The following is a 22,786-nucleotide window of genomic DNA, read 5'->3' as shown; positions in this document are numbered from 1 at the left end:
CTGCTGTAGATGCCGGGAGGCGGTTTATGGACGGAGGAACATTGGGTGGTTTTAAGGCACCTCACCCATAAAAAACTTCTCTCTTTCGCGCTGCCTCAAAGTCATGTCACTACTTCCTTAAAAATCACGGAGGAGCCATTTGAGCAGAGCTAGGTGACGCATACAACCACCTTCTCAAAGAAAACGAAGTTCTACGGCACTGGTATACCGCTTCGACCGGACTACGATAAGACCACTGGTGTGATTTCTATGAGAAAGCGGACCGTCCATAAATAATGACCATTCAACGACAATCTTGTCTAGTAGTTATTAGAGACTTTTATTGTGACTATCTTACAGCGTCTTCTAGACTGTTGTGTTTAATTTGGCTGTGCTTTCTCTTTTTCATAGAGAGGTTATGAAACGAAAATTTTCTCTGGTTAACGTCAGTGTCCTTCCTTTACCTTTGTGATTTTCTCTCCCCCTCTCCCCTCTCCCCTGCATTACGTATAGTTGTTTGAAGAATGTTAATTTACTGGGCTCACTGAAACAGATGCGTGGCTAATGAAAATCATACCAATCATAGCTCTAACTAGTGATAAAACGTGCAATTGTAGAAGTGTATAGAGGAAAAGGAAGACAGATGTTGCGTGTGGGCATTTCTATCGTGGTGTTTTTTAAAGTCTTTTTTTGATTAACTGCTCAGTAGTATGTTTCGAAAGCATATGCAGGAAGGACTGCACTTTTTCACCACATACCATGGGTACTGCTAAGCATCTCGTGTAAAGCATCGTGCCCATAAATCTCACTGAACGTGGTATGATAGGCCTGCGCTTGACATGCGGATATGGTATTAGTTGTTGAGTAAGTATACCGACATATATACGTAGCCATAATACCGGAATAGTAATGAAGCGGGCACTTTTTTTTTGCACGTTAGTTGGTCGTTACGTATTTAGGTTTAGCATGCAACCGGCAGCACATTCGTCCTAGTTGCCACTTAGTAAGCGTGCTTTATTAATTGAAGAAACACCCCATTCCTTCGCTTATCTTCGAGAATTCGGCCAGTATAAGTACACTGAGGTGCGTGTCGCAAGTATTCTAGATATTTTATCTTATCATTCGTATTAATACAGGTTGAATGACTTTCAAGGTTATTTATTCCTACCACGAATTGAAGCGCGCATCAACGCTTGATTGGTCTTATGTGACGTTTCCTGCCTTCGATACAGTAGCAAATACTCTTAGAACCACGTCATTCCATATACTCCTGAAGTTTGTGTTTTTTTATGCCAAAGCACTTTTGCACATGTACAACAGGGAATTCTATGTGTTTTTTCGTCTACGCGACACGGATACAACCCCGCGAAAAAAGCCTAATAGAGAATTTAGCATTCCCTACGCCTTGGAGTGCTCATGAACTCACGCGACCTCTAAAGATAGAGCTGCCGAACTACCCAACGCCCACATCGTAGTTTTCGAACGTAAAACCCCACATGATATTATTGTATCACCTGAGAAACTCGCGGATGCGTCGCAACGATCATTGAATCACCAACCACAGCTTTCGTCAACATTGTAAGTGGCTTTACCATATTTCCTCATTTGCGCATGACACGTGGGACAGAGTAAGGCCGCTTGCCCGTAAGTGTAGTATGCAGGACTCACGCGTTCCATCTACATTCGGAGTGCCTGCTCTTGTATTGCGCAGAATGTTCTAAATATTTTTTCATTTAATGTCACTGTTTGCCGCTTTTGCCGTGCTCCCTTTCCTGGCTCGATAATTTTAGGATGATAGGAGGACAAGCTGCCAGTGCACTTTTCAGCGTGCGTGTGCAGTGCGGCATAAGTGAGTATTCTGCAGTTGCCGATGGGACCGTTTTTGCCAAGAAAGTAATGAAGGTAAGTGTCCCTAACACACAGTGGTTGAGGGGTGAGAATTTTACGCAGCGAAGCGTAGTCTGAATCGCATAATTGAGTTTCTTTGTCTTTTTTTTTCGGTAGGAATATTATACGGATTGGGAAGTGAACGAGCATAACGCCACCGTTGTGTGCGTCCATAGGTACCTTAAGAAGTGCATGCGGCTTACACTGCGGGACTGCCACAAAAAAGTACCCGAAATTCGTTTCACTGTGAAAGGCGTTACTCTCCGCCCGAGAAAAATGCCGTGTCTCCGGTGCACTATAGCAGTGCAGAGAGCATTTTACAATGTAGTGTTGGGCTACCCGGAACCTTGATTTTTTTTGTCTTTATCAATAGGAAATCAGGCCATCTCTTGAAGCGGACACAAAATATAGAAGTTGCTCTGACGACTTCAAGAACGTGAGTGTCCCTGACGTTAGAACTATGCAGGCAGTATTTTATCGCGATGCTTTGTGTGACTCGGATTTGTTTTGTTGTTTTTTTCCACCTTTGTGAACAGAAAACCAATGTATTTTTGAATGGAACCTATACTTACAGCGAAACCGAAGCGGTGAGAATCTCTGATTACACTACAGCAGCGCAGAGACTGGTTCGAGCGCGATCATCCTGATTACAGTGTGGTCACTGCGTCGTTGAATCGAGTTTGAAATTAACGCATGTCGCGTTTTGTCCAGAATATCACAGTAATTACCACTGGCGGCTCACGGCCAGTAGTTATAAATTAAAACTTGAAATGAAAATTCTGCGTCAATTTTTTCAAAGTGATTCATTCAGAAAGTGCAAATCATTCAACAAAGTGAGGCAGAGGCTCGGTAATTGCGTGTATTCATTTACTGACCTATGAAGAAAGTCATTGTGCAGCTTTAATCAACCTTGCCTAATATTATTTATTGTTTGTTTATTTGCTCACCTATTAATCATTGACTTATTTTAACGGGTGAAAAATGTTCCGCTGGGTATTTTATAGACAAGTAAAACACTGAAAAAATTAAACGTAAATAATCATTAAAAGTGTATCAGAAAGCAACACAAGTTATGCAGATATGAAAAAAAAGAAGTTACGTTACGGCCGCAAATACCCTAATATGGGGAATAAATGAAGTCATGATATATCCATGAAACGAACACGCTTTATACAAGAAAACCACACTTCAGTGTGAAAGCTCCTTAAACAGTACAGGTTTTCATATTAAAGAGGTACATGATAACTACGTGGCCAGTGGGACACCACTTCACAATTTCGCTAGTACGAAACAGTCGTTGTGGCATAACTGAAAGTATCCAACAAATAATTAAGCCGACTAAATCATAGGGTGGATTACTACTTCATGTGAACTTTATTGCAACTTTTGCGACGTCAATTGGATGAAGAAAAGTCGATGGTAAAACAGTATTTACTCGCATAACTTGCGCCCTCACATAATTTGCACCGTCGCATAATTAACGAACCCCTAGCGCTTTGCCCGCTTTTCGGAAAAAAAATATTTACTCGCATAATTCGCGCTCCCCGACTCACCCGAGGCAGCTTGCCGCTGTGCGCATCTTTGAACCTTTAGATGCTTTGGCCGGGTGCGCGCCTCGCCGAGCAGACGATTGCAGCCAACCAGGCTGCCAGTGCTAAGTCCCTGCTTCCGAAGAAGTAAAACTGAACCATGTACCCACTCCCTCTGTTCCCTTGAGCAGAGCTCTTTCAGCTGCGTAGTGGCTGTTGCTTCAGAAGAGAGTGGAAGGTTGGTTGCATGGTGTTTGTCTTGTCTTGTCGTGGCTGCTGCTGCTTGTTCAGGGATGGAGACCAGCGCCTTTCAATATTGTTACGGGGATTACAAATACACGGAAGAGAGAAACGAGTGCAATTGCAATATTTACAGGTAGATGTGACACCCCAGGGCTGCTAGGATCTCGCGCGCCGCATCCACTTCTTCATCGATGCGTCTACGACGGCAGAGCCATGCCCACAGCCTCGTACCATCCCCCCCGGTGAACGAAGCGCCGCTAAGTCAATCAGGACTGGCAGTGTAGTAGCGTTTTAGTCGCGACAAATGAACATCAGTAGGTGGTGTGGCAGAAGATGAAGGTGGTTTAACGGGAGTGAAGAGGTAGTCGACGTCGGTGACCTTGCGGAGAACTTTATAGGGCTCGGTGTATCGTTGAAGAAGCTTTTCGCACAAGCCTTCATACCGATGCGCCGTCAAAAGTAGGACAGAGAGTCAGTAGGGTAGTCAACGTCGCGGTGCCAGTAATCGTAGCGGACTTTTTGTGAAGCCTGAGAAGCAGTGAGCCTAGTGTGTGCGATTTGGCGAGTGACGCAGGCTCGAGAAGCGACGTCCTGAGCATACACTGTTGGTAGTATCAGAAGGAAGTAGTGTGTCGAATGGCAACGCATTGTTGCGGCTGTACAGAAGAAAGAACGGAGAATAGCCGGCGGTGTCATGCCTTGATGAATTGTACGCAAACGTAACGTAGGGGAGCATTTCGTCCCAGTCACAGTGATCAGCAGAGACGTACATGAACAACATGTCTGTAAGAGTTCGGTTGAGGCGCTCTGTGAGACCGTTGGTCTGGGGATGGTAGGCAGTAGTAAGGTGATGTTCGGTAGAGCAGCTACAAAGGATTTCGTCGATAACTTTTGCGAGGAAGCAGCGGCCACGATCCACCAGAAGCTGGCGCGGAGCCCTATGCCGCAGAATGACGTCATTCAGTAGAAAGTCTGCGACGTCTGTAGCGCAGCTACTTGGCAAGGCACGAGTTATAGCGTATCTGGTCGCATAGTCAGTTGCGACAGCGATCCATTTGTTGCCTGACATGGACGTTGGGAAAGGTCCGAGCAAGTCGAGGACGACGTGGAAGAATAGATCCGGAGGAATGTCGATAGGTTGGAGCAGGCCAGCCGTACGGAGAGCAGGACGTTTGCGACGCTGGCAGCGCTCGCAAGCAGCGACACAGCTGCGCACAAATTTATATAGGACAGGCCAAAAGAACCGTTACCGCACGCGGTGATAGGTGCGTGAAAAACTCAGGTGTCCTGCCGTCGGAGCGTCATGCAAATGTTGAAGAATGGTGGCACGCAGGTGTCGAGGAACAACTAACGAAAATTTCGGGCCATGAGGATTCATGTTGCGGTGGTCCGGAATTTCTTTGCGGAGGACATAATGACGGAGCGAAGGGTCGGAAGGTCCTGAAGATACTCGCTCAATGACCATCTTGAGGGTTGCGTCCCGGCGCTGCTCTGTGTAGATGTCGCGCAAATCAGATATGGCGAGCACACAAGAATCGCTCTCATGGACAGCGAGGCTAGCAGGGTCCACCGGATAACGCGAGAGACAATCGGCATCTTGGTGTAACCTGCCAGACTTATAAATTACGTCAAAGTTATACTCCTGGAGACGTAGAGCCCAGCGACATAGGCGATCAGTTGAGTCCTTGAGCGACGACTGCCAACACTGAGAGCGGTGGTCCGTAATAACTGAAAACTGCCGGCCATACAAGTAGGGACGAAATTTCGCCCAGACCAATGCAAGACACTCGCGCTCCGTTATCGAATAGTTTCGCTCAGATATGGAGAGAAGGCGGCTGGCACACGCAATAACACGCGTTTGTTCCCCCTGGCGTTGAGCGAGGACGGCGCCGATGCCGCGAGCACTGGCGTCTGTGCGAACTTCAATCGTCGCGGACGGGTCGAAGTGAGCCAATATTGGTGGTGAAGTGAGCAGCTGGATCAGCGTGGAAAACGCAGCTGCTTGGTCTCGGCCCCACGAGAAGGGTGCATTCTTTTTGAGAATATCAGTGAGTGGTCGTGCAATTGTAGCGAAATTGCGTATAAAACGTCGGAAGTACGAGTATAAGCCCACAAAACAACAAACATCTTTGGTAGTAGAAGGCAGAGGAAAGTTTTTGACAGCGCTAATCTTGTCAGGGTCCGGTTGGATGCCAGCAGCACTTACACGATGACCAAGGACCGTGATTTCTCGTCGGCCGAAACTGCACTTTTTCAAGTTCAGCTGGAGTCGCACTCGACGAAAAACGGCTAGAATGGTTGACAAACGAGTTAGGTGGCTTTCAAATGTTGGGGAAAACAATCATATCGTCGAGGTAGCAAAGGCAGATCGACCATTTATAATTATGGAGGAAAGAGTCCATCATGCGTTCGAATGTTGCCGGGGCGTGTTGCACAGCCCAAAAGGCATAACCTCGAACTGATAAAGGCCGTCCGGTGTGACAAAGGCAGTTTTTTGCGGTCTAAGTCGTCGACAGAAATTTGCCAATAGCCAGAACACAGATCTATAGATGAAAAGTATCGCGCGCCATGAAGACAGTCAAGGGCGTCGTCGATTTGTGGCAGCGGATATACGTCCTTGCGGGTTATCTTGTTCAAGGCACGGTAGTCAATGCAAAATCTCCGATTGCCATTTTTCTTTTTGACTAAAACAACAGGTGACGCCCATGGACTTGAAGAGGCCTCTATGACTCTTTTGGGGAGCATCTTCTTGACTTCTCGTTGTATGACCTGGCGTTCGGAATGGGAAACACGATATGGTCTCCGCCTAACAGGACTAGCATCGCATGTATGTATTTGATGACGCACGACGAACGTTTGACCTAAAGGGCGGTCATCGATGTCGAAAATATCTCGGTAGGTGGTGAGAACGTGGTGGAGTTGCGCAGCCTGAAAGGGCAGAAGATCAGGGGCAATCATCATCGCGATTTCATCGGTAGGTGCGTTTGCTCGGCTGGCTGCAATAGGAGACGAGCAGTCTTCAGGGTCTAATGCCACGATGCTACATGCACCAAGTGGGGAAACATGGCCTAATGAAATGCCTTGCGGGAGAACTTGGGTGGAACTCCTAAAGTTGAGAATCGGAAGCTGAACGTTGTTGTCCACGATAGTCACGATGGTATGCGGCACAGCAACACTTCGCGCCAAGAGCACATCCACTAATGGAGACACTATGTAGTCACCGTCAGTAAGAGCTGGTGATATCGTTAAGGCCAGAAATGTGGTGGCTTACGGTGACAGCCGAACATAATCAACAGCGTACAAGCGGTGTGACGGTGAGGACAGCACAGCCCCAATTTGAGGCAGTTCAAGTTGGAGAACGCCGGTTGCACAGTCACTGGGAGCGGCATGAGTGGACAAGAAATCCAATCTAAGAATCAGGTCATTGGGGCTCTGCTCAATAACTGCAAAAAGAACAGATGTGGGATGATCGGCGATTGTGATGCGTGTTGTACACATTGCTGTGATGGCAAGACTTCTTTCGTCGGTGACACGAATGATGCCAGAAGCACCCGATGTGAGAATTTTCTTCAGGCGGCGACGCATTCAAGCACTCATCACAGAAATATGGGCCACGGTGTCAATATGTGCAGAAACAGTCAGGTCATCAACGTCTACGTCGATCAAATTTCGTCGTGTCGGCAGTACAAGGAGAGGATTTGAGGTCGGTATCGAGGATGCAACTTCACCTCTAAGAGCTGCACCGCTTAGTTTCCCTGATGAGAATTGAGCGGGGAGGTCGGGCGTCGTCGTAGAGGAGAAGGGGACGACGGGCGACGTCCAGGCGGCGAACGAGACTGATGACGTCGAGGCGACGGTGAGCGGCTGTGCTGCGTAGCAGGGGCATCGAAGGGTGGAAGGCGGCGGTAGCTGTCGGGGATCGGTGCAGGAGGCTGGAAAAGGCGGTAGCTGTCGGCGCTGCGAGCAGTGTTATACTGTGTTCGGGACGAAGACCAATGGTTGCGGCAATACTGTGCAACGTGCCCTGTGCAGCGGCAGCTAAAGAAGATCGGCCGATCATCCGCCGTTCGCCATTCGGCCAGATTGCGAGAGCGTGGAAAAGACCGTGCCTGGGGCGGTGACCTGGGGCGGGGCACGACCTGGGGCGAGGCGGAGACCTCGAACGGAAGCAAATCGGTTGAGACTGAGCAACGGCGCAGACATCGAAGCCCAAATTGCTGAGTTCTTCCCGCACAATCGACTGTACCAAGCAAACATAAGGTGCGAATTGACGTGGCCGTTGGTGGGAAGAGCGGGAGTAATTGCTTCGATTTCCCGCCGGACTATTCGCGTAATTTCAGACGCCGGTGAAGACTGCCGATGAGAGGTCAGTCTATCTTCGCAGGAGGACGTCGCAGCGGTGTTCGGCAGTCGAGTGAATGATCTTAAAATACGCCTGCTTTTGGCCTGTTCAAAACGCCGGCATTCCTGAATAATTGCCTCGACGGTCGCGCAGTTCCGGCACATTAGCAGGTTGAACGCATCGTCCGCTATCCCCTTGAGGACGTGGCCAGCCTTATCCGACTCCGACATGTCGTTGTCGACTTTACGACATAGAGCCAGCACGTCCTGTATATACGAGATATACGGCTCTGTGGACGTCTGAGCACGTATAGAACACCCCTTCTTTGCAGCCGCCTTTCGGCCTATGGGCTTCCCAAATAAGTCGCGAAGCTTCTCCTTGAACGTGTCCCAACTACCGATCTCCTCCTCATGGTTCTCGTACCAGACTTTGGCCGTACCTTTCAGGTAAAACAACACGTTGGCCAGCATGAGAGTCAGGTGATACCGGTTGAGCGGTCTGGTACGTTCGTAGTCAGCTATCCAGTCGTCAACATTAACCTCGTCCGTACCGCAGAACGTTCCTGGATGTTTCGGATGCGTCAGCACGTACGTGGGTGGGGGCGGGGCTGGTGGAGGCGTTGCCGTGGATGGCGTAGGCGTCGCTGAGGCCGATGGAGAGGGGGCCGTGGGATCAGTCCCGTGTTCCATCACGGAAACTCCGATTTGACGACCACTGCGGAGCTCTGTTGTATAGCGCTTCGTTACCCAGCACGTCCACCAATTTGTTACGGAGATTACAAATACACGGACAAAAGAAACGAGTGTATTTGCAATATTTACAGATAGGTGTGACACCCCAGGGCTGCTAGGATCACGCGCCGAATCCGCTTCTTCTTCATCGATGCGTTTATGACGGCGGACCCGCTCTAGAGCGGGTATGTGCCACAGAGAATGCGAGATGTGAGATGGCGGCACTTGGAGTGTTCCCTAGATAGACGCACGCACGGACGGACAGAGAGACTACCAGATGGACGGACGGATGGATGGGCGCACGAACAGACCGATGGATGTACGCGTGGATGGTCGAACGGATAGACGCACAGAGAGACGAACGGACACATAGACGGACGCACGGATGCTCGCTCAAACGAACGGAAGCAAGAACAAATGGACGGACAGGCTGACGGCCGCTTCGCCCCACTCATTTCACTCTGTGGATATGCTGTGATGTTTTTTGCCTCTGCCTTCATTTTTTTTTTTGCGCGGAGGATAACTACTGCTTCCTTTTACTATCTTTTTCGCCGTATGACGAGCGATGAACTGGCATTAGTGGTGTAGCCTGGCAACTTCTCCACAGCAAGCGAGCTGGAACCGACTAAAAGAGAATGTGCTTGTGGTATATCAGTGTGCTTTAGGACTGTGTTGCTGTGAAGCCTCATAAAAAAAAGAGAGAGTGCTGCTGCTCGTTCAGCCGATTCTTGAGTAGCCACGTAAGAAACTGTTTTTGAAGAAACGCGTTCGCCCTTTCTTGAGTGGAAGGACTCTAATGACAGTATAGTGATCTCCGAAGAGCGTTTTCGGGTCTCTCGGGAGAGAGTCATACACGTGGCAAGTGAGGACTCGAGATAAGAACGGAGTCAGCGGACTCTCCTTTTTTCTTAGAACGTGGCCGTATCCCAACGACGCTGCTGTGCATTACGAATGCCAACCTGAGTAGGTGCACATAAGATTTTTGTTCTTAAAAAGCATTTGTATACCGAGGTCGTAGTATTGCAACACACACAAATCAGTCGTAGTGTTGTCTGTTTGGGAATGCGATGGAATAATCTTGGTAATGTATAAAAGTTCAGCACAATTTGGGTCTATTCAATATCCATGTGTGTGTGTGTGTGTGTGTGTGTGTGTGTGTGTGTGTGTGTGTGTGTCGGGATGTTTTCTATTGGTGCTGTTTAACACCTTACAATATTTGCAGGTGAACCAATATTCAAGATGGCCCTCAGTCTAGTCTATACTTGGTACCCATTCCGAGCATGTGCTGAACGGATCAAGCAGAATGACAAGGTTTACTATATGTGTGAGCCCGAACAATATTAATGACAATAAAAAGCTCGTTATTGGAAGTACGTCTCACAGCATTTTTATACGCAAGAATCACCACTAAGGGGGGAGTAAAGGAGCATGTTTTCTTGGAGACAAAAGTGTTCTAGGTGTAAATAAGGGCCGTAATTTTACTCTCTGTGCTGATAAAGAAACAGAGTAAAAAAGATGCGGTATATTCTTGCATAACCAAGAAAACAAATTATAGAAGGGGGGGGGGGGGTCCCTTCAAACTATCTGACATTTCGATATTCATTGTTTATTGTGTAGGCGTCTGCTCAATCATCCCATTTGTGATGGACATGCATTGATTGTAGGGCACTACAAAACACTACTCCGTGAATTGAAGCAAATGTATCGTATGCGCGCGAATCGCCTCTGCAAAACACCACATCCTTCCCCATATTCTACACATCGTTGTTTAACTAGAAGCTCGAAAAAGATGCTCAAAAAAGAGTGCAAACTGAAGCTCAGAAGCTCATCGCTAATGTTCTGAAAACAACATTAGCGTTGCCATAGCTCTTTAGATCGATGAGAAGCGAGGATTGTTCGCAGCAGCCATTTCGCGGTTAATATTTTGATTTCGAAGCGGCATAGCTGGGAAGCGACAACTGTCGCATGCGAATAAGAAAATAAAGTCCCTGAACTTGCACATTGAAAAGAAGAACATCGGCAAAAAGTGATTTGATTTTCATTCAGATAAAGCATGGCAACGCCGGGCTCACTTCTTCCCACTTCCTTCCCACTTCTTCCCACTTCCTTCTATGTCTCACTTCTTCTGTCTTTACCATGTTGGTAGTACTCTCCATTCAAGACGCCACATGAAGCCATGGGGATGACCAGGCAAACACGATGCCATTGTCGCGCTCTACGAGACATGCCTAGATTGTGCTAGACGGGCTGAAGGAATTAGAGGAAGCAGAAGAGCCGCCGTCATATATACAACAGAGCTTTCTAGAATGTCCACATCGGGACAAAGTTAATGCGCTTGTCGATAAAATGCTACTGCCGTGTTGTAGAATGCAGGCATGTTAAGTGCTTGCGGAGCAGAATGAAGTCGTGCATCTCGTAGTAAATAGGGTATCTTGTTGCCATTGTCAGCTAGGAAGGAGACGCAGTGCCGAACGCTTTGTCCCAGCATCTCCCGTAACTCATCGACCCAGCATATCTTGGTGCCTGCTAGCGAGTTTCTTGATTGAAAAAAAAAATGAACTGCTCACACTACAAAGCCGTTCACTGGCCGCTTCTCAGGTCTTGACCTCCAAGGTAGTGCCGGCGGGAGATTTCTTCTGAGCGTAGTTAAAGAATGAAAATTCACAGATTGAGCCTAAGGTAAAAGCGGACTGCGGGTCTCTATGTCCAATGGCAGTCGCCAGTATTTTGTTGCCCAATGACAGCGATAGGCATGTTCCAGTAAGAAACACAGATTCATCATTGCGTGCTTTTCGCTTTCTCAGGTGTACCTCCTGCGCTGCGCTGCAATAAACACCAGCGTCAACGCCAACGTCACCGCCAGGGAAAGCGTCAGCACCCGATTCTTCGCATCTACACATGGTTACATTTAGAGGGAAAATTGTCTAATTTCTTTAACAATTGTGCTAGCAGCAGAAATGAGTCTACTCTTGAAGGAAGTTGGTGCACTCTAGCTCGACCAGATTGTAAAGTTCTGCAAGAGAGCAGAGTAACTTCCACAAAGAGTGTATGAACACTATTTTAGAAGCGTGACTGCACTCAGGAGAGGGAACTTGTTTACTCTCGTTCAGAGAGTACCGGCACTCAGTTAAGAGAGTGTGCTGAAGGTGTGCAGCAAAGGAATTCCCAGCCCTCCTGAAAAGGGAATTAATGATGGAACATGAAGTAACTCCAGCAAAAAGAGTTGTCAGCACCCTCTTGGGAGTGTTAGTGTACAGTTCATAAAAAGGAAAGTATCAGTCAAAGAAATGTTTTCTTATGCAGAACACTGGATGGACAAAAAAGTTGATGGTTCTACTGGTACGAAATTTTAGGGGCGAAGCTCCTTATAGCGGAACTCGTTCATCCCTCGTAGCCATTGTATTGTGTAACAAGTATAACATTTCGACCTCCAAGGCGGCGCAAGTAAGAGATTTATTCTGTGCGTTGTTGAACAATAAAAAAAGTGTTCAATGTACATGCCAATGGCTGCTAAGGGAGAATGAGAGACAGGAGCATTCGGCTTTTAGTTATTGCGCACGCTCCAATCCCCATTAGCAGCCATTGGCATGTACATTGAGCACTATCTGACAAGAAAGGGTTGCTACGTTATACTCGTTGGATGTAACCTCCTTAGTTTTAGAAAGGTCTAGAGAGCGTTGAGCCGCAGTGCCATGAATACAATGAACTTGTATATACCAAGAATGAACTCGAGGTGGTTAAAAATGGGAAATAAATACGAAGCGCAAGCCGTAAGAAAGTAAAAGCCGAAATTTCCGCCTCTCATTTCCCATTAGCAGCCATTGGCATGTACATTGAGCCCTATCTGACTGAAAAAGTTTGCTACGTCATACTCGCTGGGCGTAACCTCCTTGGTTTTCGAAAGGTTTAGCGAGCATTCAGCCGCAGTGCCATGAATACAGTGAACTGGAATATACCATGAACCTTAGGTGGTTAAAGGTGGGAAGTAGACCTGCAGCGCAAGCTATAGAAAATTGTGCGTGTGCCACCTCTCGTTTAGTCCTTGGAATGTCCGCTGGATGGCGGTGCTTCTATATGGGGACTATATGATGAAAAGATGCGAGATGGTGGTACTTGGAGTGTTGAATAGATGGACGAACGGATACACAGACAGATGCATGAATAGACGCATGAACGGACGCAGGGGCGGATGCATGGACGAACGCAGGGACAGACGCACGAACAGACGCACGCACGGACGGGCGGCTGGACGCATGGATGTCCACACAGACGGACGCATGGACGGACGGAAGCAAGAACAAATGGACGTACGAATGCTTCGCCCCACTCTCCATCATTCACTCCGTGGATATGCTGCCAATTTTTTTTTTATCTTAGGAACTGAAGACGGAATCCAAAGCATCTTGCACATACATTGTTATTGTGTCATCACGACGCAATACCATAATGCAATGGCTGTGGCAGTTTTACGACCACCTTTTTCGTGCATGGCGGTGAACTATATTGCGTCATGACGACCTAATAGTTTACATCAATCACCGTGGCAGTACTGTATTGGATATTTCTCTAAATGACGAGGAATGCTAGATAACCGCACAGTTCGTATACTCGCGAAATACAGCAATTCAATGTTTCTTTTATGTTTATGTACAGACAGGGAGTAAATTACCTCGTATTTTGCCTACATGTCTTCGCATACCGATAACCATAATAGAACTAGCTCACGAATTGATGGCGTCGCATGCACATTTGAGTCACACGTTTTCAATATTTCAATATCAATTAGTGAAGTGCATAATGTACACAGGCTGAACAGCCAGGCAGTCACTATGGACGGCTGTTATGCCTTTAAAAGTACCACGAGCTGTTCTAGCATTTTGCCGTCAAATATGAGAGTTGGGGAACGCAGCGGGCAAGAAAAAATCATAGAGTTTCTCAATATACACTAGAGGGAACTCTGGCACTAGTGTCTATGGGAGCTGCTACACACGGCTCTTCAGCGAGCATGGGAATGATGGGTAGTACACACGTTTGTCTAATTTTCGTACTTCTGGCCTGCTTCTGACTCCGTGTGTGTTTGTGTGGCTTGAAGCTGTTTTTTTATGAAAAACATAAATTAGCAAATGTTCACCGTTTGCGCTTCACAACCTTATTCTTTTAGGCTTACCATTTCGAATAAAGTCACTAAGCTGAAAAGGGTTTGTTTTTTCTTTCAAAACAAAACTGAAACACAGCAATAAACGAAGCCGCAAGTACGATTCGCCACCCGCAAATACGAAGACTAGGCAAATGTGTATACTACCCATCATTCCCATGGTCGCTGAACGATCGCAGCGCCAGAGTGCCCTCTAGTTAACTTTGAAAAACTCTATGGAAAAAATGAACGTGGATGTTTCCCGCGGTTGCGACTCAATCTGACGTGATAACGTTAAACAGGTGAATTAGCATAAATTTTAGCAACGGTGTTGATGTCGTCATTGGTGCCGCTGTAAGAATCGTCTGGGCATTGTCAGTCGTGAGCGAAAAATCGTAATCTTTTCCGTGACTAAAAATTCAGAAAGACGCGAATGAAACGAACAAAACTTACCGGGACCGAGTGAGGATTAAACTCATGCTATCCACGCGGCAAGCAGGCGTTCTACCACAAAAACACGATAATTAATGTTTCGCATAAAATAATCAAGTGTTCGAATGCGCAACAAAAAAAAACAAATGAAGCATACAAAAATTTCAGTGGCGTGGTGACAATAAGCGCTCAAGTGCCACCAAGAATACACTGAATGCCTAACACAACGATTGTTGTAGAACAATGAGAGGATTAGGCATCGCATTACACAGGAAAGGTTGTGGGCTAACCATCTCACTAAAATAGGGTAGGTACTGCGGGACATCTTGCGAATGCAGTGTAAAAAAAAAAAAAACACCATGTGGATGTCGTGCAGTGAAAAGGACTCCTCAACGCATACTATTTTGCGACGCGAAAGCGTGGAATCACGCCAGCGTCGAAGGTCCTCAAATGAGCAACGAGCGGTTGTTTTAAAGACCTACTTATCACAAAGCAATCAGAGATACTTATTCTTTATCATCAGCAGAACCAGCAGATAAATTAACTGCTGTGTAGGCTCACCTGTTGTTCCACAGACTCGCGAAGGGTCTTCACTGATTAGCAAAATAAGTAATTGTGGCGTAGTGGGTAAATAACAACTGTGCTTGCAGTAGGTTTTCAATGATACTTTGGTATGGCCAATGCTACGCGTGCAGTCATTGGCTTCCTTAGGGCATGGTTGAGGCATTCACTGAGAATCGAAGCAAGTTAGCAGTTTAGATGACAATGCGCCCGAGTCCCCATCACGCTATGAGAACTTATTCTTGAAAGTGAACCTCAAGCATCCACCAATTTTTTTTCACCTTTCTCACAGGCAAACACGCGCGCTGGCGTTTCAAATGTGTTACCTGCTTGTATTCTTTGGCAGGAAAGCAAATATCACGTAAAGCAAAGGAGTTCTCTGTGTCCTCCTAATGCCCCTGACACACGGGCACCCTGAAGTCCTTTAGACAAGGGGACATCTTGCGGAAAGGCGTTCGGGCACAGTGACACACGACAAAGGAGTAACTCCTTTCCGGCAAATATCCTTTTCGTAAAAGCAGGTCCCGCATCTACTTTTCTGTCAGGAAGGGAGTACTCTCGCATACAGTGTGCATAATGTATCAATAGAAGAAAACGTGTCGCAACACTGCGGTGCCCTGTCAGTATTTTTTTGCGCTGAGAAAATGTTTTCAATTTCAGCAGCAGTGCGATTTGTTCAAAAGTGAAGGCCTATAGTCTGTCCATACTCTCAAACGCCTGCATTACGTCACTAGCGCGATCATGTTAGGGTTGGCAGCGGCAGTTTCTGTGTCGGGCTCACTCGAAAACACTGCTTAAAGTGGCCGTCGCCTAATAACGGCAATGTGTCTTCAAACCAGCGTTCGTTGCGCACATTGGCCCAACTTTCACGGTTGATGGCTCGGGAGGACAGTGCGGAAGCAGTCAAAATGAAGCTGTTTATGACGAGTATTTGTTCGAGGCTCATCACTCTTGCCTTCGCAGCGTTTAGCTCATCTTCGATGGAGCCGAGGGCGACAAGAGTCAGGCCCACCTCAACTGTTGCTTTATCTCTGCCTCTGCGCTGAGACATCGCAGGACCACGATGAAACGCGGCACGCCGTCACTGACCCAGCTGGACGCAGCCATGTAAAAAGCACGACAAAAAACAAAAACAGCAAAACACCGATTGTTCATAGTTGCCAGAAGAACTTAAGTTGCTGCTAAAAACGCAAAAAAGCGAAAGAAAATTACAGGTATGCGCATTATAAGCCACCAGACAAAAAAAAAAAAACGGTTTTATGCTCCGGCGTCACTGAATGTGATGTACATGCGCAGATTCTTTTTAATATTTCCAATCTTGCTGCTTCCACAAACAGCGCCATTTTTTCTGCAGCGTTCTTCTGAGGCACCGCCTAAAGCAGTAGTCCGGTGCCGTGTGTCATCAGCGCCACTCCTTTCTGCAAATGGTCCCTTAGGCGACAAAATGGGTTTACTTCAAAGTACTTTACTTTTGCCCGTGTGTCACAGGTATTAGACTCCTCCTTACCATCTCACACCATTTCTCACCTAAACCTCTCCCCCCCCCCTTCCCCTTGGTGTACTGTACTATGTATATTTATGCTATGCGCTAGCTTCTCTTTTCTTTTCACTCTATTCAACCTCCCACCATCCTCTTCACTGTCACTTCTGTTTCGCTCTCCTTGTTATGCATTAATATACGTGGCTACACTAGGCTTTATCGCCATTCTCCTTTTCGTACTCCTCGCTCTTTCACAATTTCTCTTTGACACGACTTCCCTTTCCCACCTCGTTGCTATGCGATACCATACGTGCTTGTACTATACATTTTATTGCTTGCATGACGTCTCACATGTATATGCTATGCTTTGCTTTTTCCCCTCATTTAACTTGGCTTCACTCTCACTTTTCTTTCCCTCACAATTACGATACCACAACTTCCAAGCCTAAGCTGCACATGCTTCGCTACGCCGTTACTGTCCTATGAGTTTCGTTCTCCTTTCTTCCTATCCCTTTTAGCACAAATTGACTCTCCCGATTCTTCTTCTTTCCCTTTTCGGCAACGTTGCATGACTATGCTATGTATTGTCTTGTTTGAATCACGCTAATCAAAGACATGAGATGGCGGCAAATGATGAGAGCATGCAGAAAAGAACAGGCCGGTTGCATAAAGTGCTGCGCATTTGATAAACTATTTCGTGCATGGTTGCTGTCTCCTGTGAGGGGACAGCGTTAGCAATGTGTGCCAGGGAAAATAGTTTTTACTTTTGTGCTGCTTATAAACTTAGAGAGTATAGTGATCTCTGCAGCCCCATATATATATATATATATATATATATATATATATATATATATATATATATATATATATATATATATATATATATATATATATATATATATATATATATATATATATATATATATATATATATATAGGTATGGGATATGGCACAACGGGAGCGTTGTCAACAAGGATAAATATATTTATTTCCCAACAGATTCAGGAGGGGTCCTCCCTTCATCAGGGGATATATATATATATATATATATATATATATATATATATATATATATATATATATATATCTATATATATATATATATATATATATAGGTAACGTGTAAGACCACCGTCACCCGTAAACTGAAATTCTGCTGGGTTGGTGAACCAAGATTTCAACAAAAATCACAATGAGGTTGTTGGTGCAAGTGTTTCGCGAAAAACCAGACTGTCGAACGCACTAAGATAGTTAGCCCAAAATGTTGATGAGTGATTTTTAGCGATTTTTATTGTGACTACCTGATGTCATCGTCCTATAATCTCCTGCTCTATTTTCCTGTCTTTCTCTTTTTTAATGAGATGTTAAGGAACGAAAGGGTTCTTTTCGTTAATCTCAGTGGCTTTCCTTTCACTTTTTGTCTTTTTCCCTCTCTTTTTCTCAAACCCTCTACCCCTTCCTCTGCAATACATATGATCCTTTGAAGAATATGAATTCGCCAAGCTTATTGAAACATATGCGTGACTAATGGAAATTATACCGATGATAGCTCCAACTGGCCATAACACGTGCAATCGTAGAGCCTATAGAGAAAAAAAATACAAATGTTGAGTGTGCTTATTTTCATCGTGGAATTTTTTCATTTCACTGCTCAGTCGTATATTTTGAAAACATGTGCAGGAAAAAGCTGCACTCGTTTCAACATATACCAGGTACTCTTAAACGTGTCAGATAAAAAAACCACAGCCATAAATCTCACTCAACGTAGTATGAGGACTGATGGTGACATCCGGATATGATAAGACACATTGTGTGAGCACACTGACAGTTAAACGTCACCATGATACCAGAACATTAACGGAGCAGGTGCTTCCCTTTTTCTGCAGGCTATAGTTGATTGTTACGTATTTAAGTTCAACATGCCACCAGAAGCAGATACGTCCGACTCCACTCAAGTGAGCTTGCTTTATTCATTCAAGAAAGGCCTCATTTTTCCGCTTATCATCAGGAATTAGACCAGTCTGAGAATACCGAGGTACGTGTTGCAAGTATTCAAGTCATTCTAGCTTATCGTTTATATTAATAGTGGTTTACAAATTTTCAAACTTATTTAATCCTGTATTACATTGAAAGGAATCAAGGCTTCGTTCATCCTATGTCACTCAGTACTGCTCAAGTTTGCGTTTCATATATACGAGAAACACTCGTGATCACATACAACTGCCAACTCCCGATGTTGCCTGGTCTACGAGACAAGGACACTAAAACGCAAAAAAAAACTTAATCAGCAATCTAGCATTCTTTACTCGCTAGAGTGTTTAGGAACTATTACAACCTCTAAAGATAGAGGTGTAAAAATGCCCAAACCTACAACATATCTCATATTCGTATTGTCGTTTTGGGACGCAAGAACTCAGACATTAAACAAGTATTCCTTGAGGGTATAGAAGACGTGTTACAACGACCATCGAATCGCTGGTAACGGCTCCCAGTTCTCATTCGCGCATGCGACGATGCACGTAGTAATGCTACTAATGCACGTAGGGCACGGTGCAAGATACAAACAAGTCACACAAAATGTTTCAGTTTACAGAACACCTTGCTGGTAAATCGGTGCCGGAGGATTTCAGTAATGAATAAAACATCAGGCTCGGTTTCACGAGGGCTTTGGAAATTTATTTTTTGTATCACCACGCACAGCAAGCTTCCGTTATTACGTGCACGTCATCTGTCTTTTACTAAACACGGCAACTCTGTAATCCTTAACACAGCATGGCTCTGTAACTCAGAATACAGCGTTTCCCTTATCTCAAAAACCGAAATATGGGGTCACCTTAGAACGAACTGACCCTCAATTATTTCCTGATTGAATGAAAACACAGGCTTTTAAAACTCCTGTCACCTTAGAGGAAAAACTTCGACGCAATACGAAGCACAGAAAGAGAGTAACATGAAGCTCTTTTCCAGTGTTTGGGGGTGCTTAAGCGTCTAAATTTTTTTAAGTGTGTGCCAACTATCCTAGCAACAAGTTTTTCAAAGTACTCCTGTCAGCGTTTCTATTTTTTTACATTTTTGTCGTAAGTGATAGTGGAAAACGGGTCATTTAGTCTAATGGGTGGATCTGTACTTGACTGGGCTGCTTTGTGTTTTTGTTATTTTAAAGTAAAGATTACTGTTTTACAGGTTATAAATTACAGTTAGTGTTGAGGATAACTTAATTTGCAAAAATAAGGAAAGTTTTTGTTGAATTGTGGGCTGGTGGGGTCCCTAAGTATTGTGAAAAGCTGATGTTTCATACGACAGTTGAGGCTTTTTATGTTTTGAAAGCAGCGAGTTTCATCATAGTCAATGTACACACAAAGAATTGATGTTCCGTATCACATGTGTGTTTGTACGTTTGACATTGCTGCTTCAACTTACACTATAATGCTGTCTGCATCTACTGTGCATACAACACTCCTGCTGCAGCAATTTAAATACATAATGTCAACCCATTCAACAAAACATGGGTTCATTTGTATGAACGAATTAAACAGATGTCATTAACCGGCTTTTGACATTTTGAAGGTCCTGACACTGCCAATTCAGCACTTTGTTTACTCCTGAATGGAATGTGGACAATAAAAAGTTATTAAGTCATTTCCGTTGAGTTACAACGTACACACTCCCGATTCTCGGCAAATGTATACGGCCCTTGGTGTGCTCATTCCCATAATTCCAGAAACCAGGGGCTGTGTGCTACAGGCATTGCCCGACTGGCTCTCATCCCGTCAGCAGTCAGCAGCATCATTTTCAGAAATTCTTGTTGCTATCATAGAGAGAATATAACATTTCAAAAACGTGAAATGGCACACGGCAAATGTTATTATTGTATGTGTTTGTGGGAAGCGATTGATGCAATAAAGGTGGCAATGGAGAAAAAACACGACCAAACAAGCAGCGCCAGCTAGCGTTTTGTTTGCTTGCGTTTTGCCACTTGTCGCGCTAATTTAGTGTGCTGCTTAGCACAGGCAATATGTGACTCTTCGGCCCCGCGTGGACGAGTTGTCGGTCTTGGTGCTTGTATAGCATAGACAGCCGTCCTGCCGAACTATACAGGCTCAGCTACATCTTCATCTATATCGGTGTATTATACACTTCGCGGTGCCAACAAAAACAGCGTCTTAGTGGTCATGTGCTAATTGGAAGATCGGAGCGCTTCACGGCTGCTCGGCACCGCCACCGGCTGTAAGCACCTTTGTGCAAGCGCTGTTTCATATTGGACAGCCGTAATGATAACTGCTTGTGTTTAATTGCGACCACCAAAAGTTCGTTAACGTGCACTCAGAATCTAAATACACGGGACTCGAGCATTTTCACTACCATTCCAAATGGGTCATTCCACGCCAAATGTCCCAGCCATTTTGGCGACCATCTCAAATGTATTGGAGAATAATCCATCTGATTTACTGCATTGAGGACAGTAAATTGCTAGAATATTTTGCCTGGTTAGAGGCGTGCAGCCAACTTTTGATGTTGTCGAAAAGCAGTTTTGAAATTTGGACAGTAGATCAAGGAGTCTGCGTCGGTCGTCTTTCGGCAAAGTAGTGCTAACGTCCAGAAGAGGCGCTGAATCAAGATTTAGCGAATCATCGACTACCGCCAAGCAACCTTCGGCATCTACGACATCGTCGAAGTAAGCGACAGCCGTGCCTTCAGGAAGGTGCCGGCGCTCAGCACTGAAATTGGTCAGCAGCAAGTCCGTGCGTGCAGCAGCAACTCTGACGATACCTCGTGCGACAGAAATACCGTGGGTGAAGAGCAGCGAGCTTATTTGTTCTGCAACTCCTTCGGCGTCAAATTGAGCAGCGGCGGCCACCGAAACAAGCGTGCATGACCTAGGAGGGAGAACCACGTCGTCATCAATAATACGCAGTTGGTTTGGTCGCGCCTCTGGAGAATTGGGTAAGCCCGAACTGTTGCAAAACGTAATCAAGCTCTCTGGTATGTTGAGGACTGCGCCATATTCCCGTAAAAAATCCATGCCAAGAATTACATCTCTGCAGCATGCGGCGATAACGACGAACGACGCAGTGAAAGGAGAACCTCTGATGTCAACTGTTGTAGTACATCTTCCAGAGGGCATCAGTAACTGGCCCCCCTGCTGTTCTTATGTGAGGGCCCGTCCACGGCGTCATCACTTTTCTGAGGCTGTCGGCGAGGTCTTGACTGATAATAGAGAAGTCGGCACCAGTGTCGACTAAAGCTGTCACTTTCTGACCGTCAAGAAGAACACTAAGGTCAGCAGTCACAATTTCATTGTTTTCACAGCTTATCGGCTGTACGACATCATGCTGTGGGGGCTTCTTGTCGTCATATTTATGGCCTGCAACCTTGCCCCCGGAGGTCGCCGCCCTCAGTTTTCCCGTCGAGGGCTAGGTGACCTTCTTGTATTAAGATCCGCGTATGTGCAGCGGTGCGACAAAGGCGAACGTGCGGGGGACGGAGAGCAGGATTGACGTCTAAGACTAGGAGGGTGAGTAGGCATTGCCTCTTCTGCAGTGGTACAACCATCCTCAAAGTGAGTACGGGCTCCATAGAAAGGGGTGTCGTCACGGCGTGGTGTGTATTCGTCGTTGGTACGTCGACCGTCAAACCAAGGTCGATGAGGACGGAATGAATCGCGTCGATGCCAGCAATGACGGGCAATATGACCTGCCCCTCTGCAGTGAAAGCATAATGGACGTCTGTCCACTGTGCGCCATGCATCGGTTTTCCAGGTCGATGGATGTCTTAGCATTTCCCCTGGTGTCACTGCCCATGGGGTGGCTGTGGGCGGCTGGTTGTATGACCGTAGCGTGGGTGGTTGATGCAGTGTCTGCTCTTGTGGCGGGGACCAAGGAACCATGGGCACCTGGTGGTATTGCGTCGGCACAGCGGGTGGTGCACATCGAAGAGCGGCAGCGTAGCTCATAGGACACTGCCGAGTATCAGGACCAGTCTAGACAATGCTTGGTGAATTTCATCGCGTACGACTTCAGCGATCGACGCGATGGGATTTTCAGCAATTGTCACAAGTCCCGTTAATTAGGGAGGCGATCGCCGGGCTAATTCCAAGGGCCGAAGTATCGGCCCCCCGAATCGCACCACGAAAGCGTGGACAATTTAGAAGTGGTCCTTTTTGGCGCGCCAGCGGACGCCGGCTGTGGCCCAAAGAACAAGTCAGAGCTGAGAGTTGATAAACAAACGAAATTATATTCTCAATAATGGCAGATCAAAACCACACACAAGTATGCACACTCCACGATAGTTGAGTACATTATGTCGTCAAACAAACAACGTACTACACAGTACAATGAGCCACACTCTAAACAACGAACACAGACAACAATACACACTACACTGCAGTCGCATGCATTGAACCACCAAGACAGTTAAAGACTAAAGGGATAGGAAACCTACTCAGTCCAAAGTTCTTGGAACAAAAG

At 46.0% G+C, this 22,786-nt stretch overlaps 1 protein-coding gene and 1 long non-coding RNA gene across 7 annotated transcripts in view; both read left to right on the top strand.

Annotated features, from left to right (window-relative positions):
- The first annotated feature begins 944 nt into the window (after window positions 1–944).
- LOC142774418 (uncharacterized) lies at window positions 945–2,457 on the top strand. Its single transcript, XR_012886390.1, has 4 exons — window positions 945–1,062; window positions 1,770–1,881; window positions 2,240–2,302; window positions 2,403–2,457. It is a non-coding gene; the product is annotated as an uncharacterized LOC142774418 (long non-coding RNA).
- A 15,726-nt stretch (window positions 2,458–18,183) lies between these two features.
- The window catches only part of LOC119180718 (uncharacterized), a 35,259-nt gene continuing 30,656 nt past the window's right edge, over window positions 18,184–22,786 (top strand). For 3 of the 6 annotated variants that reach the window (XM_037431848.2, XM_075874780.1, XM_075874778.1), the window contains exon 1: window positions 18,186–18,354. The gene's annotated coding sequence lies outside the window, so the exon portion shown is untranslated. Of the gene's footprint in view, window positions 18,355–22,786 lie in introns of all 6 variants that reach the window. The other 3 variants (XR_012886389.1, XM_075874777.1, XM_075874779.1) reach the window with 2 other exon arrangements.

The sequence above is a fragment of the Rhipicephalus microplus genome, chromosome 10 (assembly GCF_043290135.1).
Source record: "Rhipicephalus microplus isolate Deutch F79 chromosome 10, USDA_Rmic, whole genome shotgun sequence".
In the NCBI taxonomy this organism is placed as follows: Eukaryota; Metazoa; Arthropoda; class Arachnida; order Ixodida; family Ixodidae; genus Rhipicephalus; species Rhipicephalus microplus.
This window is presented reverse-complemented; position numbering and strand designations above follow the sequence as displayed.